At 42.0% G+C, this 14,928-nt stretch overlaps 1 protein-coding gene across 1 annotated transcript in view; it reads right to left on the reverse strand.

Annotated features, from left to right (window-relative positions):
- RFTN1 (raftlin, lipid raft linker 1) overlaps window positions 1–359 on the reverse strand; it is a 95,477-nt gene extending 95,118 nt beyond the window's left edge. The window contains exon 1 of the mRNA XM_058807336.1: window positions 167–359. The gene's annotated coding sequence lies outside the window, so the exon portion shown is untranslated. The remainder of the gene's footprint in view (window positions 1–166) is intronic.
- Between the last annotated feature and the right edge of the window lie 14,569 nt (window positions 360–14,928).

A 14,928-nucleotide genomic window follows, 5' to 3' on the forward strand; every position in this document is an offset into this window, starting at 1 on the left:
CGGCCAGCCCGCGCCCCGCTCCGAACTTCGGGAGCCAGAGGACCACGACGAGTCGCAGCCCCGGAACGGCTTTCCCCGCTCCGGCAAGCAGACCCTGCCCAGCAGCAGCCCCCTCCCGCCCCCTCACCAAGTTTGCCCGCCGAGCCGGTGGGGTGCGCGGCAGTACCTGGGGCAGGCAGCGGGCGAAACGCAGCCCGGTGGTGCTGAAGGATGCCCGGCGGGCGGAGACGGCCCGCCCCGCTGACAGCGTTTCCTCCTCCTACTCCGGCTGTCGCCCGTGCCCGCCCGCCGCGCTCCGGGGCCGCTCCCCCCTCGCCTCCGCGACGGGGAGGTGCTGGGGCAGCGCCGCGCCGCCACACGGCCCCGCCGGCCGGCACAAAGTTTGCGCGGCGCAGCCCGGGGCGGTGGCTCCGCTCCCGCTCGGCCCGGCCGGGGGCCGCGGCCACTTCCTCTTCCTCCGAGCGGCGGCGAGAGCCCCGCGCCCAGCCCGAGGCGCGCAGGGACCGGGCAGCCGCGCTTCCCGCCCGCTCCGGCGGCACAGCCCGAAGGCGGATTGCTCCGCCCGCCGGCCGGGGCGGGAAGTCCCTCACGCACTGCCCCCCTCAGCCCCGGCCCCGGCCCAGCTCCCCTGTACTCCCCCGTCATCGCTCATGATACAAACTGGGAGCAGTCGCTGATACGTCGGAGCATTGTGCGGCCTTTCAGAGGGACATCGATAGGTTGGGGAGTTGGGCAGAGAAGAACCATCTCAAATTCAACAGTGGCAAATGCAGGGTCCTGCACCTGGGGAGGAATAAACCCACGCACCAGTAGGGGCTAGGAGCCAACCTAGGGAAAGCAGCCCTGCCGAGGAGGACGTGGGGGTCCTGGGGGACAACAAGCCGTCGATGAGCCAGCAGTGTGTCTGTGGAGCCAAGAGGGCCAAGGGAATCCTGGGATGCATCAGGAAAAGCATGGCCAGAAGGTCATGGGAGGTGATGCTGCCTCTGCTCAGCCCTAGGCAGGCCACATCTGCAGTGCTGCATCCAGTTCTGGGCTCCTCAGTACAAGACAGACATGGAGCTTCTGGAGCAGGTCCAGCAGACAGATTTCCTTTCGGGAAGGGAAACAAAATCTTGTGATTTCAATGGGGATCAATTTGGCAAGCTTTGGTCCGTGTCCCTGTACTTCATGGCATCCCATGCCTTTTGATGGCATTTACCCTTTTTTTCAGTATCTATGCTTTTTCAGTATTCTCCTGCTTTTGCAACATCTGTGAGGTTAGTTTTGGCATGTTTTGGTCCTTTGCCCTTCACCTCATGTAATCCCAGTCCATTTTCTTGTAGTCAGTAAATATCCCAATTTTCTGGGTGTTTTGGATTTTTTCAATTGCATTTCATTTGATCATATCTCCTTTCCAGAATGTTTGTAAGTCCTTCTTTTCTGTTTCGCAGGATTTCAATGGGGATCAATTGGGCAAGCTTTGGTCCATGTCCCTGCAGTTCATGGCATCCCATGCCTTTTGATGGCTTTCACTTTGGCAAAGATTTCTTTTTTTTCCAGTATCCATGCCATGTCACTCATATCTTCCCCTCAAAGTTCTGTCTTCATCCCTGATTTTTTCCCTCCTTTTGTAACATCTATGAGGTTAGTTTTGGCATGTTTTGGTCCTTTGCACTGCACCTCATGTAATCCTGGTGCATTTTCTTGTAGTCACTAAATGTCCCAATTTTCTGGTTCTTTGGGGATTTTTTCAATTGCATTTCTTTTGATCGTATCTCCATTACAGAGTGTTTGTAAGTCTTTCTTTTCTGTTTCACAAGATTTCCTTTTCAAAAGTTGGTTAAGGGTCTGGAGAATCTTTCTTACAACAAAAGGCTGAGCGAGCTGGGCCTGTTCAGCCTCAAGAAGAGGCAACTGAGAGGGGAGCTCATTAATGTGTATAAAATATCTGAAGGGTGGGTGTGAAGAGAATGGAGCCAGGCTCTTCTTTGTGATGCCAACAACTAGGACAAGAGGCAATGGACAGAAGCTGTCACACAGGAAGTTCCACCTGAATATGAGAAAGAACTTACTTACTGTGCAAGTGACCACACACTGGAATGGATTGCTCACAGAGGTTGTGGAGTCTCCCTCAGTGCAGATTTTCAAAAACCATCTGGACTCCATCATGTGCCATGTGCTCTGGGATGACCCTGCATGATCAGGGAGGTTGGACCAGATGAGCCATTGCTGTCCCTTCCAAGCAGCTCCAGGTCAACTGAGTTCAGCTCCCTCAGCCTCTCCTTGTAGGACATATACTCCATCCCTGGCCTTGTTGGCTGGCCACTGAGTTTGTCCCAGCTCGTCAACAACTTTTTGGCACTGGATTCTGAGAGGGGAATGACATACCTGGATACAGTATGTGGTCTACAAGAGCCCTAGTGAGTGCCAAATAGCTGTGGATTGTCACTTTTTCCAAGCTACTGGCATGCTGTTATCTTTGTTGGCTGTAGTCATGCTGCCTACTAGCTTGCCTGCAGCCTTTGCAAGAGAGCTGCTACCCAGACAGGCAGTCCCAAGCCTGAATCTCTGCAAGGTACCCTCCCTTCCCAGAGGCTGAATGTCCTTGTTAAATTTCAAAAGTTCATCCTGGCTTGTTCTTGAGCCTGCCCAGTTCCTTTTGGACAGCAGCCCAGCCCTGAAGCTGCTTGATCACATCTCAGTATGCAGCCATGTGCAAACATGGCAACAGTGGATCCTGTCATCTCCTCTAGGTCCTTGAAAGACATGTTAAAATACAAGAGGATCCCACTTGCTTCTGTCCTGCAGGCAAAGTGCAACCCATTTAACTGCAACTTTCTGACCCCAGCTATGCAATGAGCTTTTTACCCACCAGATTACAGAGTCTTAAGCACATACAAAAATAGCACAGGAGCCAGTGCCTACCACCTTAGTAAAGTTGCCACGGCATCAACTACCATCCCTGTGCCTGAAAATGCCTACATTTTATCAAAGATGGCAAACATTTGGTAGGGCTTGATGGCACAGAGAGCAGCTGCTCTCAAGGCATCAGCTTTCTCAGCACCATTATACACAGCCCAGAACCCCAGCCCAGCCTGATTTGTCCAGGTCAAGTTCTCAGAAGAATCCCTCTCTTGATGCTCATCCACTGCTGGTAGCTCTTCACTTGCTCCAATCTTGCCTCCAAGTGCACAGTTCAGGTCATTGAGGCACAGGCAGCTCTGAGTACATCAGCCTTACCTGTGCTCACACTCAACAGCTCTTTGTGGTCCTTGTCCAGCCCCTTACTGTTAACAGAGGTTGCTGAGAGCAACATGAGATTCCACAAGCCCTTGTGTATGTCTACACCCTTCCCTACATGCTTTGATATTTCTGTAACTCTTTCACTATAACCTGTTCATGCTTCCACCATGATATTTTCACCATGGAGTTCAGTCAGGTGTTCCCCACTTAGTGTAGCTGGTATCCCAATTCATCAACATCATTTCCTCCTACTTGGATGTGTCACTCTTGCATCAGGAAAAGGCTCCATTAAAATCTGCCTGCCTTCCTAGGCTCCCTTCACTTTTCAAAACTGCCTCCCATTTACCAGTTCCATAAATAAGCCAAAGTTTGCTCTCTGAAGTCCAGAGACTTGATATACTAACTCCCTTCAGGATCTTGAGCTCCATTGTATGACCATGACTACAGCCAGAGTTGCCATTCTCACATTCCTAGACAATTTTTCATTGTTACTGGACATCCATTAGTGCAACACCCAGGATATCTACTAAGAAAGCTTCCTGAAGTTTGCTGGATTGTTTCCATCCCACCACGTTACTCATCCAGCTGGCAGGAAGCTTCACCCCTCCCCAAGAATCAGTGTCTGTGACCCATAGATGTCACAGAGCTGCTATTTTAATCAACTTTCATCAAGAGTAGCTGGCCTGTAATCCACCACTGTCACCCTCTGATCTTTAGCGTTCTCAGCCAGTCTGATTGTCAGTCCAAGAGCTCCATACACTCCAGCTGCTCATTTTACAGAGGGTGCAACCCTCTGCCCTCATCTTCCCTGTCTCTCCAGAAAAACATGGATGCATCCCAAATGTACTGCTTATGAACCAGGTCTGGGACTTTGTGCACCACCTTCATTGTACTTTCCCTTATTAGGCCAGAAACCTGTTCAGCATCTCCTAAAACACCCTTGACTAGTATGGAAACTACTTGAAATCCTTGTGCACAGCAGGCACAAATACATTTGCTACACCTGGTCCACTTGAGAATCTCTCCCTACTGCGTAGGTGCATAAACGAAATTAAATTATGAAAAAATATATACAGAAACCACTACATCGGCACATTAATTCCTTCCTAAGTGCAGAATATTTCTCTATTAAATGCTGGTATTGTGATGGATGACATCTATTTGAAAGTACTCCCCCCACTTTTCCCTCAAGTGCCATCAGGGAACAAAAATAATTCTTCAGTGGCCTCAAGTCCTCTTCAAGCACAACAAGCAGCATTAGCAAGTAGTCAGTAGCCAAAAGCCTAACATCAATACATTGGAAATGAAGAAATCAAGTTAGTTTACCAGCACTAAACTATGAAACAAACACTAGCAATGCCTTTTGTTTGGGAACTTTACTCATCTCCTTTTTCTATTTCCTTCTGTGTGTTTTGGTTTTATCCTCTCCATTTCTTTTAATTATACACACAGGTTTTCCTCTTTCCTTGCCCTCTATCATTTTTCCTCCACTCATTAGTTTCTCTGGCTTTCCAACCACGTGAGAAAGCAGCATGCAGTCACATCAGGGTGCCATGTAATTGAGTTGTTTTTCTAATACCACTGTTAAAGCATATGGGGAAGGATTGCTAAGTGTGTAGGGAGAAGTGAAAGTGCAGCTTTCCCTGTATTGTAAACACATCAGGACAGAGATGGCTCCGGAAGAAACATCCTAGCACCAGACCATGGCAACACCGTAGAAATTGCAGATCTACACCTTGGGGATTGAACTGAAAGAATGTCTAACAACATTGAAGACTTTTGCTGGTGCAGAATCTTCTTGGATACACAAAGGAAACCAGAAAACCAACATTCCTGGATGTCTGTAGATTGTTATGAAGTAGCAGTCCTGTACAGATGAAAAGTGTTTCAAATTAGTGTTTGTAACAGGTCACAAAGCACACACCTAGGCACTACCAACCATTTTTTCCACTGCCCACTTCATGGTCATGTATCAGACATGACTGTGAACTTACAGCCATCATGTTGAGGTGTACTGATACACCATTTCAACCTGGAATTCCTCTACTCCAGCATTATATACACGACCCGTTAGGGCAGTCCTGTGCTTTTCAGTAGAAAAAAATTGGAATTGAAAGTTGGTTCCATAGGAGTTTTGATGCTAACATGTTTTCCTCCCACTACAACAGCATATTAGAGAAGCAGCAGATTGATTACCTGAATGGGATACCTCTATTATCATCTATTTAGGTGTCCCAATATTGAAATTATGTAATTCATGCAAGCTGCAACATAGCATAAAATGTAAAAAGATGATGTACATCTAAACTATTATTTTTAGATTACCACTGTGAGAATTTCAGAATTCAATTCTGGCTTGGTAGTGTTCAATTATTTTTTTTTAAGTGTGCACTTTTGACATATTTTGGGGTTATTTGCATCTTTAAGAGCCATTTTGACAAAGACCTGTCAAGATACAATTTAGAATTTAATCTGTAATAGGTATTTCATGTGGTACTCCAAAAACAGGCAACAGTCTTACCATGAGAAATCTGATCAGCTTTAAAAAATCCCAAACAAGGATCCTAGACAGATTCCAGAGTTGTGGTGAAAATATATACATCTGTATGTACACACATACACACATCTCCCTGCAGAGCAATAAACTACTGCAAAACAGTAGCAATTTACTTACTTAATTAAGTATAAAATACTACTCTAACAACCATTTAACTATAAACAACTGAAGGACCTTATTGCTTTAATCAACAGGAAGACGTTGCCCCTAGACACTCCATTAGGGAATATTAGTTTGCCCTGGGAGTTAAGAAGAGCTTTAAAATGTTTTATTTCTGTGTCTAGTCAGTGTAATCTCTCTGGTAAATCCACACATTTAGCAGTGCAGAGCTCTACAAGCTCCTGTACCACAAGCAGGAGTGATCACGTTTTCTATTTGCACTTTGTAGTCCTGGGTGCAGCTGAGTAAGGCAAGTTCAGCATAGGTGTAAATTGCTACTGGTGGGCTATTTAAGAATTCTGCTTGGCCAAATGTCTGTGTTTATTTTGGCCTAGGCAAAAGTAGCATGAAAACACATGCACAGCATTTCTGTCTTGTGCAAGGTGTTTCTAGTTGTGCCACTAGGAAACTCCTTACTTCACTACTCCAAGCACTATTTGAACAACTAATTAGGAAAGATCCACACTGGTCTAAGTAAAGTCTTTTTGGTTTTTTGGCATGACAATACAATGCCAGTTGCTGTTATTTTTACTACAAACTTAGACTCCAGCACTCAAAGTAACCACATCCCATTTTTCTAGTTTTCACACTTGTGTGAAAAAGACTTAAAGCTCATTTAGAATAAAATTTGTTTCTTCTGCCAAAAAGCAACAGACACCTGTATCATCACATTGAACAGGATTCAGCAAAACTTAAGTTACTTCTGAATGACTTCTGTTAATCAGAAAGAGATACCAAAATATCAGTCAAGAAAATTAGTTTTATTTGTCTACCACTTTGCAAAATCAAGTTTAAGATCTAATGAATTTTTTATTAACAAGACAAATTATGAAAGAAAATGCAAAATCAGAAAAACTAGGCTCTACTTGAGGTAGACAAGACATTTAACATATTTTCCTCATTTATTGTTACTGTTAGTTTCAGATCACTAGGGCAAACTGCTATGAAACATCTTAATTACTCGATGATCAGACTTTTTTCTCTATTTGCTGAAAAAATACATTTTTGATTTCTAGTTTGTATTTGGGTCCTGTAGTAGAAAGTACCTCTGTCTTACCAATGCTAAATATATCATTCCCTTGTATTCATTTGCATCTCCTCCTCAGTTGGTATGAATTGGTGTGACTGGTAGGGAAAAGCATTCCTTCAGTGTTGCACAATTCCTTAGTGCCAAGCAAGCTGCCAGCTGGTAGCTCCAGGAAAGGCTCTGTGACTGTCTGGCCTGTGTCTGGTTCCAGTTTGTTTTTCTAAGATTCTTGCACTTGCAAGATCTTGAATGTCTTGTAGCTTTCAACGTTGGAGTCTTCCACAGACTGAAGCACTCCAGACACAGAGGTGATGATAAGCTTGAGTGGAAATGTAAAATTTCAGTTTTTGAGAAACTCTTTTTTTTTATGGCAAAGAAGTAATGCCATTGGGTGTTATTCAGAACTAAGGCATAACTTCTCAGAAATACCAGGAAAACTGCTTCCCAGTCTGAAGAAGTGGGACAGATTAGAAAACTCTGGAGAAGTCAGATCTATACTGCTGGTGGAGAGAGAATCAGACCAGCCCCCAGCTGCTAATGGTGGTGGTGGTGTAACCCTTTCTGTCCCAGCAGCAGCACACAATCTAACCCTTGCTCAGAAGCAGCAGCTATTTTTGACTTTCCAAGGTTCCAGAGCTAGGAGGCAGTCTACAACTCAGACTGGCTCACAATTTTAGCCCAATTATTGGAAAAAGCTCACATTTTATTTCCCAAGGAGAGTAACTTGAACGTGAGTTCTACCACTACAGCATTTTAATGGCACAGGCCAATTTTTTAAAAAAATTATTATCATTAAAGTGCTTCTGTAGTTCATTTGAAAGCAACTACTAGGGAGCTGCAGAAGCTAGATTTGATTAATAATCAGTTTTCTGCTTGGAAGCTCTCTGAAAGCTGCTTTCTATAGTCTTGAAACCTAAAATGCAATTATAGACATAAATTTCTGAAGACTGTACATAGTTATATAACATTGTGTGGATGTAATTTTTCACATGATCATTACTGACAAGATATGCCTCTGTAGGAGCAAGAGGAAAATTGTGGCTACATTTAAGAATTTCTGACAATTTATTTGATTCATCTCTATTTATTCTGCCTTTCTTGAATGTTTTAGTACACATCTGGCAGATAACACAGATTTCACATTCTCATCTAATTAATAATTTTGATTAAATCCAGGCTGTAGAAGAACCTTCAGAAAAAGGAGAGATATGCCCCCAAATGACTGCATATAGAAGACCGTTGTCCAGAGAGAGAGAGAGAGAGGTTTATTGCTCTATCAACTTGGCACTAAAGCTGCCCCTGCTCAATGTGATGAGAACAGTGGCCAAATCTTCCTTGTCAGAGGAGCTACTCTAACAAGCATGAGAAAAGCTATGACCTGTTCAGATTACAGAACACAAGCTGGTTATCTTGCATAGATGCTCCAAAAACCTGGAAGTGAAAGCCCTCTATAAAAGGACAGCTAGTTACAAGCCAGTGCAGAAGGCTGACTTGTGCTAACAAGAAGCACTAAACTACTGAAGGAGTTGGAGTATGTGCCTTTCCTTTTCTATGGATATCCAGATTAAGCACTACTTAGTACCATCAATAAGGAGTTAGATACATACTCATACATATTTCTGTTTCTGAACATTCTAGTAGTTTAACAGAGCACTATGAACAAATCACTGCATTTTCCCCTTCTACCATTGCATTAAGCTAAATCACATATAAAGGAAAGTAATTCTTAGAATTTCCCAAGTTGTAAATTTCCACCTACCTGATACCTGGTGCCCAACTGTATTAATGAGGTCAGCTGAGATTCTCATTTGAGAGATTTCACTAATATGAAAAAGGCGTGGACAACCAGGCACTTTAAATAATGCAAAAATTCATGCAATTTTTACTAAGTGTTAAATAGTCTATTACTTTTGTAGTAAATGGATAGGTAAGATCTGCCCCAGAAAATCAGTATTCCCTGAATTTCATAGAATCATAGAATATCTTGAGTTGGAAAAACCCACTAGGGTCATCAAAGCCCAACTCCTGGTCCTGCACAGGACAGGCCCAACAATCATACCATGTGCCCGAGGGTGTTGTCCAAACTTCTTGAACTCAGACAAGGCTTGGTGCTGGGGGACTTCTCTGGAAAGCCTGTTTCAGTGCCTAATCACCCTTGGAGAGAAGAACCTTTTCCAAACTAAACCTCCCCTGACTCAGCCTCATGCCATTCCCTCAGGTCCTGTCACTGTCATCAGAGAAAAAAAGATCAACGCCTGCATCACCAATTCCCTTCCTGAGGAAGTTGTAGATGGGTATTTACAGGAGCCCAGCTCTTCCAGTAGCACAAACAGTGACTAAACAAGGCAAAAGACAAGAGTGGGTCACTATCTTATAGTTCTGAGCAATTGATTCTAGCCTGATTGGTGATAACTTGTGGGAAGAGTTTGCTTCATTACCATCTGAATCAACTCTACATAGATACAGTCCTAGGAAATTCAATACTTAATGAAACAATCTGAAAAATGAATAAAAAAAGTAAGTTATAATGAATTAATCCTTTCTGCAAAGTTAGGATCTCACAGAAGTTGCACATGAACTGTGCATTCCGAGTGCATTGTTTTATACACCAAAAGTATCACTGTGGCCTCAACTACCCTACCTCTATTTTCTCTTAAAACTTCTCAGACCAAAAGTTATTTGAACAGTGCTTCACCCTCCACAGTAAAATCTTTCCAGATCTCTTTGTGCACCTGAATCAATTATACCTAATTAGATAAGGTTTGCCAAGACAGAATATGAACAAGGACCATGATCTAACCCAGACTCCTAAGAAACAGTGGGGATAATAAGTACCAAAGTGCACTTTCTATTCTAGATCCAGCTAGAAGTGACAGCGCAAGAGAGAAAAGCCTCCTCCGAAGAGAGTCAATTATCAAGAGAAAATCATAAGCAGGGTACCTATGGATTACTTTCAGATTTTGAAAACTGTAAAATCATGTCATTCTAGGCAGTTCCATTAAGAAAGTGATTTCAGCATGCAGAACTTTCTGACACCAAAGACAGAAAGCCAATGGTGATGAAAAGAAACTGCTTGAGCACATGATGAATTAACAAAGTGAGTAGCATTCAAACAAGACAAATGTGGACTCTGTATTCATTAGAATTTACATACAGACAGAAAACAAACCTATGCACTTGTACTAATAAACAAATCTTTTAGTTTACTAAATTTCCATAACTGCAAAGATTGGTATTGCCTGCAGTATTTTAGTTTTCTGTAATGATAAGATGAAAAAATGTGCTGCAAGTCTTCAGAAACCTTACTTCACCATGCAGTGCACTTGAGGAACTGCAAAAAACAAAACCATTAAGTTTCATCCTTGACCTTACTGTTATAAGCATATACAGTATAAGTATATCCTTGTTGTGACAGGTAAAAAATACAGTAAGAAAACACTAGTGGCATGTCAGAGAAACACATTTTCCCCACCAGCTCCATCATCTCTTTGTCACTAGGTATGAAGTGCAGCAAACAGGTTGAAAGAGTAGTTAATAAAATTTCTTAAATGTAATATCAAAACATCAAGTTAGGAAACTTTAATTTCCTAACAGGTCAAAGAAATGGAAGTTTAATTCTCCATGTTACTTAATTCAGACAAAAGTAAAAATAACCTTGCTGTTGTATGAGGAAAGACAGATTCTGTCTTTTTCCCCCACACAGCTTTGCCAGGGGCACTTAACTGACCAATTCCCTTAACTGCCCTTGTCCTTAACCTAAGATAGAATTCTGTTTCCAATTAAGTATGAGACATCTGCTTTGCAACTGAAAAGCATTCTTTCCAGAATAACTAACAGTACTATAACATAGTTCTGTTTCATCCTTAGCTTATACATATGTCAGGGAACAAACTAGAAACATGAATTTCATAGTTTCTGAAGCTGCACATTAAAAGCCAGGCAGGCTGGTTTGAGGTAATACCTCCTACCAAAACACAGACCCCTGCCACTTGGATTGAGAACACTCTGGTAGCTTGTAACAGGATCTGTCACCAAAACTCAAAGCTTCAGGACACAATCAGAGTCATCATTAGATACAAATGTCCCCTACATTTGTTACAAAAACCTTATTCAGGCAATACTTCACCAGATATACCAGAACCTTTCTGACTTAACTTGTCCTGTGGCCTAAGGAGCTTCTTCTAATTCTGCATAGAGGATTTTTTTGGGTGCATGCACTACCATATTCACAACAAAACATACAACAACTACCATAACACAACATACATGAAACTACCATATTCACAACAAAGAAAGAATATTTCTGGAGACCTGCAGGTATAAATACATATTCTTACTAATGACTTCCTTTTATTTAGGCAGTTCCATCACAGGATTGGGTTTTTCTGTACAGAATTCAAGCCCTTTTCAGAATACTGAGTATGGCAAAAAATCTGTTAAAGAATCCTAATGTTCTATGAAAGAAGTTGGCTTCATCTTTTGAATTTTTTTAAGTAACAGGCTTGTTACAATTTAATGGATTTTTATTTAGGTTAAAACACTACGAAGTCTTAAAGGCAATGATGAAAACACACTGCACTCATGCAGCAAATATTATTCTTTTTATTTATAAATGCATTTTATGACATTGTGGCAAAATACTTTAGTACAGCCTGCCTTGCTACTCTCTTCAATATATAGCAAAAGGAAGAATAAAAGACAATATGAAAACCTCAGACACAAGCTACTAGAAGCTGAGCCATGTTCTCAAGGATCTATTTTTTTCCTTTTTACCCTTCCATTTACAGACAGGTTTCCAATAATGAAAACTACATACAATACTGAACTAGAAAAACATTGATCTGGACACACAGAGTAGCTCTTAAGTAAGACTATTTAGGAGTCTCTTTAAAATGTAGGAACTCAGCAGAATAATATTTTATTATTTTTTCTCTTCTTTAGTGGTGTTTCTGTAATAAGGTAAGCAAATATGTAAGTGAACCCTAACTCTTTTTTTCTTACTCTGTTCACTGTTGGCTTCATAATACCCAATCATAAAGTGTCATTTATATTGGAAAATGTCATCCAAGAAAGCAAACATTTCATAGAGTGCATAGTTCCCTGGGGGAAGCAGACATAGCAACTGAAAATTAAGTTATCCACAATTTCTGCCAGATAACTGCTTCCCTTTTCCCAACCAACCTAGAGGGATCTGGTTCTAGGAAACACTGAAAACAGCAGGTAACACCAAGCACCTGGTAGGAAGGGTAAACCACATATCTGAGTTCCCACCCACTGGCAATTACTGTGTGCCATTCACAAGAACAGAGAGATTGAGTATCTAGTTTAAAGAAGTGGTCAATGTTCTTACTCATTTCAACACTACCTCTGTAAAAAAGGAAACAATGAAGGTGAATAAATAAGTAGATTCAAAATATACTGAGTTTGGGTAGCTCTACAGGCTTTTCTTTTTGTTGTTTTGTATTTGTCAAATTCTTGAGATTGGAGAATAAACTAGACTTACCTGAAAGCAGAAAGGAAAACCAAAACCCTTTTGGACTTATAATCCTTTGAAATATTGTTGTGTTCATTTAAGGATTTAATTTGTAAGCACTGTACAATAAACAGAAGTGAAAAGAGTTACAAATAAGCTGTGGGATTTTTTTAGGTAGGGAACACATCAGGCTTTCAAACTTTCCTATGGAATGCCCAGCTCTGTCCTGATGACATACTTGGAACTAGTGTCAAACCAGCTCACAAACCCCACCATTCTTCCAAATCCACTACAACTCATAACATGTTTTTTGGCAATCTACAAAGCCTTCTCATGGCATTTCTTACAGCTATATTTTTAACAAAAAATGAATTAGCCCATAATAAGAATCGTAACATTTTGCAATGGACAGCTTTTATTATCAAAAGGACGAACTGCAGTGTTCCCCAAGAGAAAGGTTTTATAAATGACAGTATTTGGCAGGTTTCTGTTAGCTTAATGCCCCACCTGCTGGCTGACGACTAAATGACATTGGTGACACTTCCCAAAGAAGTCACACGGCTATTATTCTGCCACCAGTAGGTAGCTATATGCTGTCATGGCAACTGCTACCATTCTGCGTACGAGATGGACCGCACAGCTGGGTCCACCACAGTGTGAAGATTAGCAGGCAGAAATAGAACCGAGATGGTTATAAACCAGACATAAGCCAGACAGATCACACTGAAGTATTACAAAGCAGAATGTGAACAAGAAATAATATAAAAACAGTGAACTCCTCATGTATCTTCAGCTTCTAAGAATTCCTACACCTTCATCTGTACCCAGCTCAGTCACCATACTGATCTATGTTATATTCAGGCATAGTTTCTCAAAAATGGATCAAATAGTCTAGGACCAGAGGCTGAAGTCAAGGCTTAAAATGTAAAAAATATTTCAGTCTCATTTCTCTGAGAATGCTCTTTGAAAGAGAGTTTTAAAGCTTATTTTAGAGAATGGGTACAGTCTACTGCTCACTTTTTAAACAAACCTCACTTGCCTGGAAGAGTTCTTGCTTGCAGTTAGTGCCGGCCTGACTTTAAGGCCTGCTTATGAGTTTGAAAAAGCATGAATAAGAGCCCTTTCAGAACTGGATGTGCTTAAATTCCCCACCAAGCTAAGGGAAACTGAAATGAACATGAAATATTTCTGCAGTGGTCCTGAATTTACACAGGAACATAGAAGATATTCTTTCCCTGGATACAGAAGGACTTGCTGAAGTGTGAGTTCCAGGATTATTTTTACTTCAATCTACTGACTCACCGGGAGCTCAAGGCTCCTGAAGTCTTACAGGTATATCTTCATGGAATCAACTGCCTAAAAGGCTGTTTTTAAAAGCTGAAGAGATACAATCAAGTTACATATAGCATGGGAAGTAAAAATAAAAATCCCTTTCCAGGCTTCCTTCAGCCCAGCTGCCACATTTAGTACTGCCTCAGTGCAAAAAGCAGGCTTTGGTGTGAGCTGTCACACAGCACAGAAGCTGCCCATCTTCTAGAGCCTGGCATTCTGAGGTTTGCTGGGCACCTTTCTGAGTCCATGACACCACAGCAGAACAAAGCTCATCAGCCCTACATTCACAACCTACTAATGGGCAACAACAGCACTAAAATACCATTTTGGAAACTTCACCATTATTGATCATTTTTATCTTACTTTGAAAAATCTACATTTAAAACCTGTTAACAAAACGGCACTTTTAATTAATGAAACTACCACAGATGCCCTAAGAAAATAAGTAATTTCACTGTCTTTCTCCTAAGTCAGGAATAACCAATGCAACACTCAGATAATCACAACTGGCAATTTCGGTTTTATGAATACTGTAAAGACCACACACTTACTTCACTGTCAAAACCACATGGAATCCAGCCTTTTCAGGAAGTGCCTTACCAATAAAGATCTGTGTGCAGTTAGTTTTCTTCACACTGGCTACCATGAGGATGTTTTGGTTTTGTGCTGAATAGTGTGCTGGTAATAGAGATGTTATTGCTGAGCAGTGCTTACACTGAGCCAAAGCCTTGTCTGCTTCCTGTACTGCCATGCTAGCAAAGAGACTGAGTGTGCATGGGAAACTGGAAGGAGACACAGTGGGAACATGTGATCCCAACTGACCAAAGGGATGGTTCAGACCACAGGACTTCATGCTGAGTTTATTAAGTGGGGTGAAGGAGAAGTGGGGGACATTTCGAGTGTGGCATTTGTCTTCACTAGTCACTGATACACTGATGGGCCCCCGTTGGCCTGGAAATTGCTGAACACCTGCCTGTTTATGTGAAGAAGTGAGTTAATTCCTTGTTCTGCTTTGCCTGTGTGTGAAGCTTCTACTTTTTCTATTACAAAGGCCTTTACCTCAACCCACAGTTTTTCTAGCTACCATTCTAATAATTACCTCCCTGATCCCACTGGAGAGCAAGCAGCAGTGTGGTACTTGGTTGCTAGCTGGGG

Source organism: Ammospiza caudacuta, chromosome 1, assembly GCF_027887145.1.
Source record: "Ammospiza caudacuta isolate bAmmCau1 chromosome 1, bAmmCau1.pri, whole genome shotgun sequence".
Lineage (NCBI taxonomy): Eukaryota > Metazoa > Chordata > Aves > Passeriformes > Passerellidae > Ammospiza > Ammospiza caudacuta.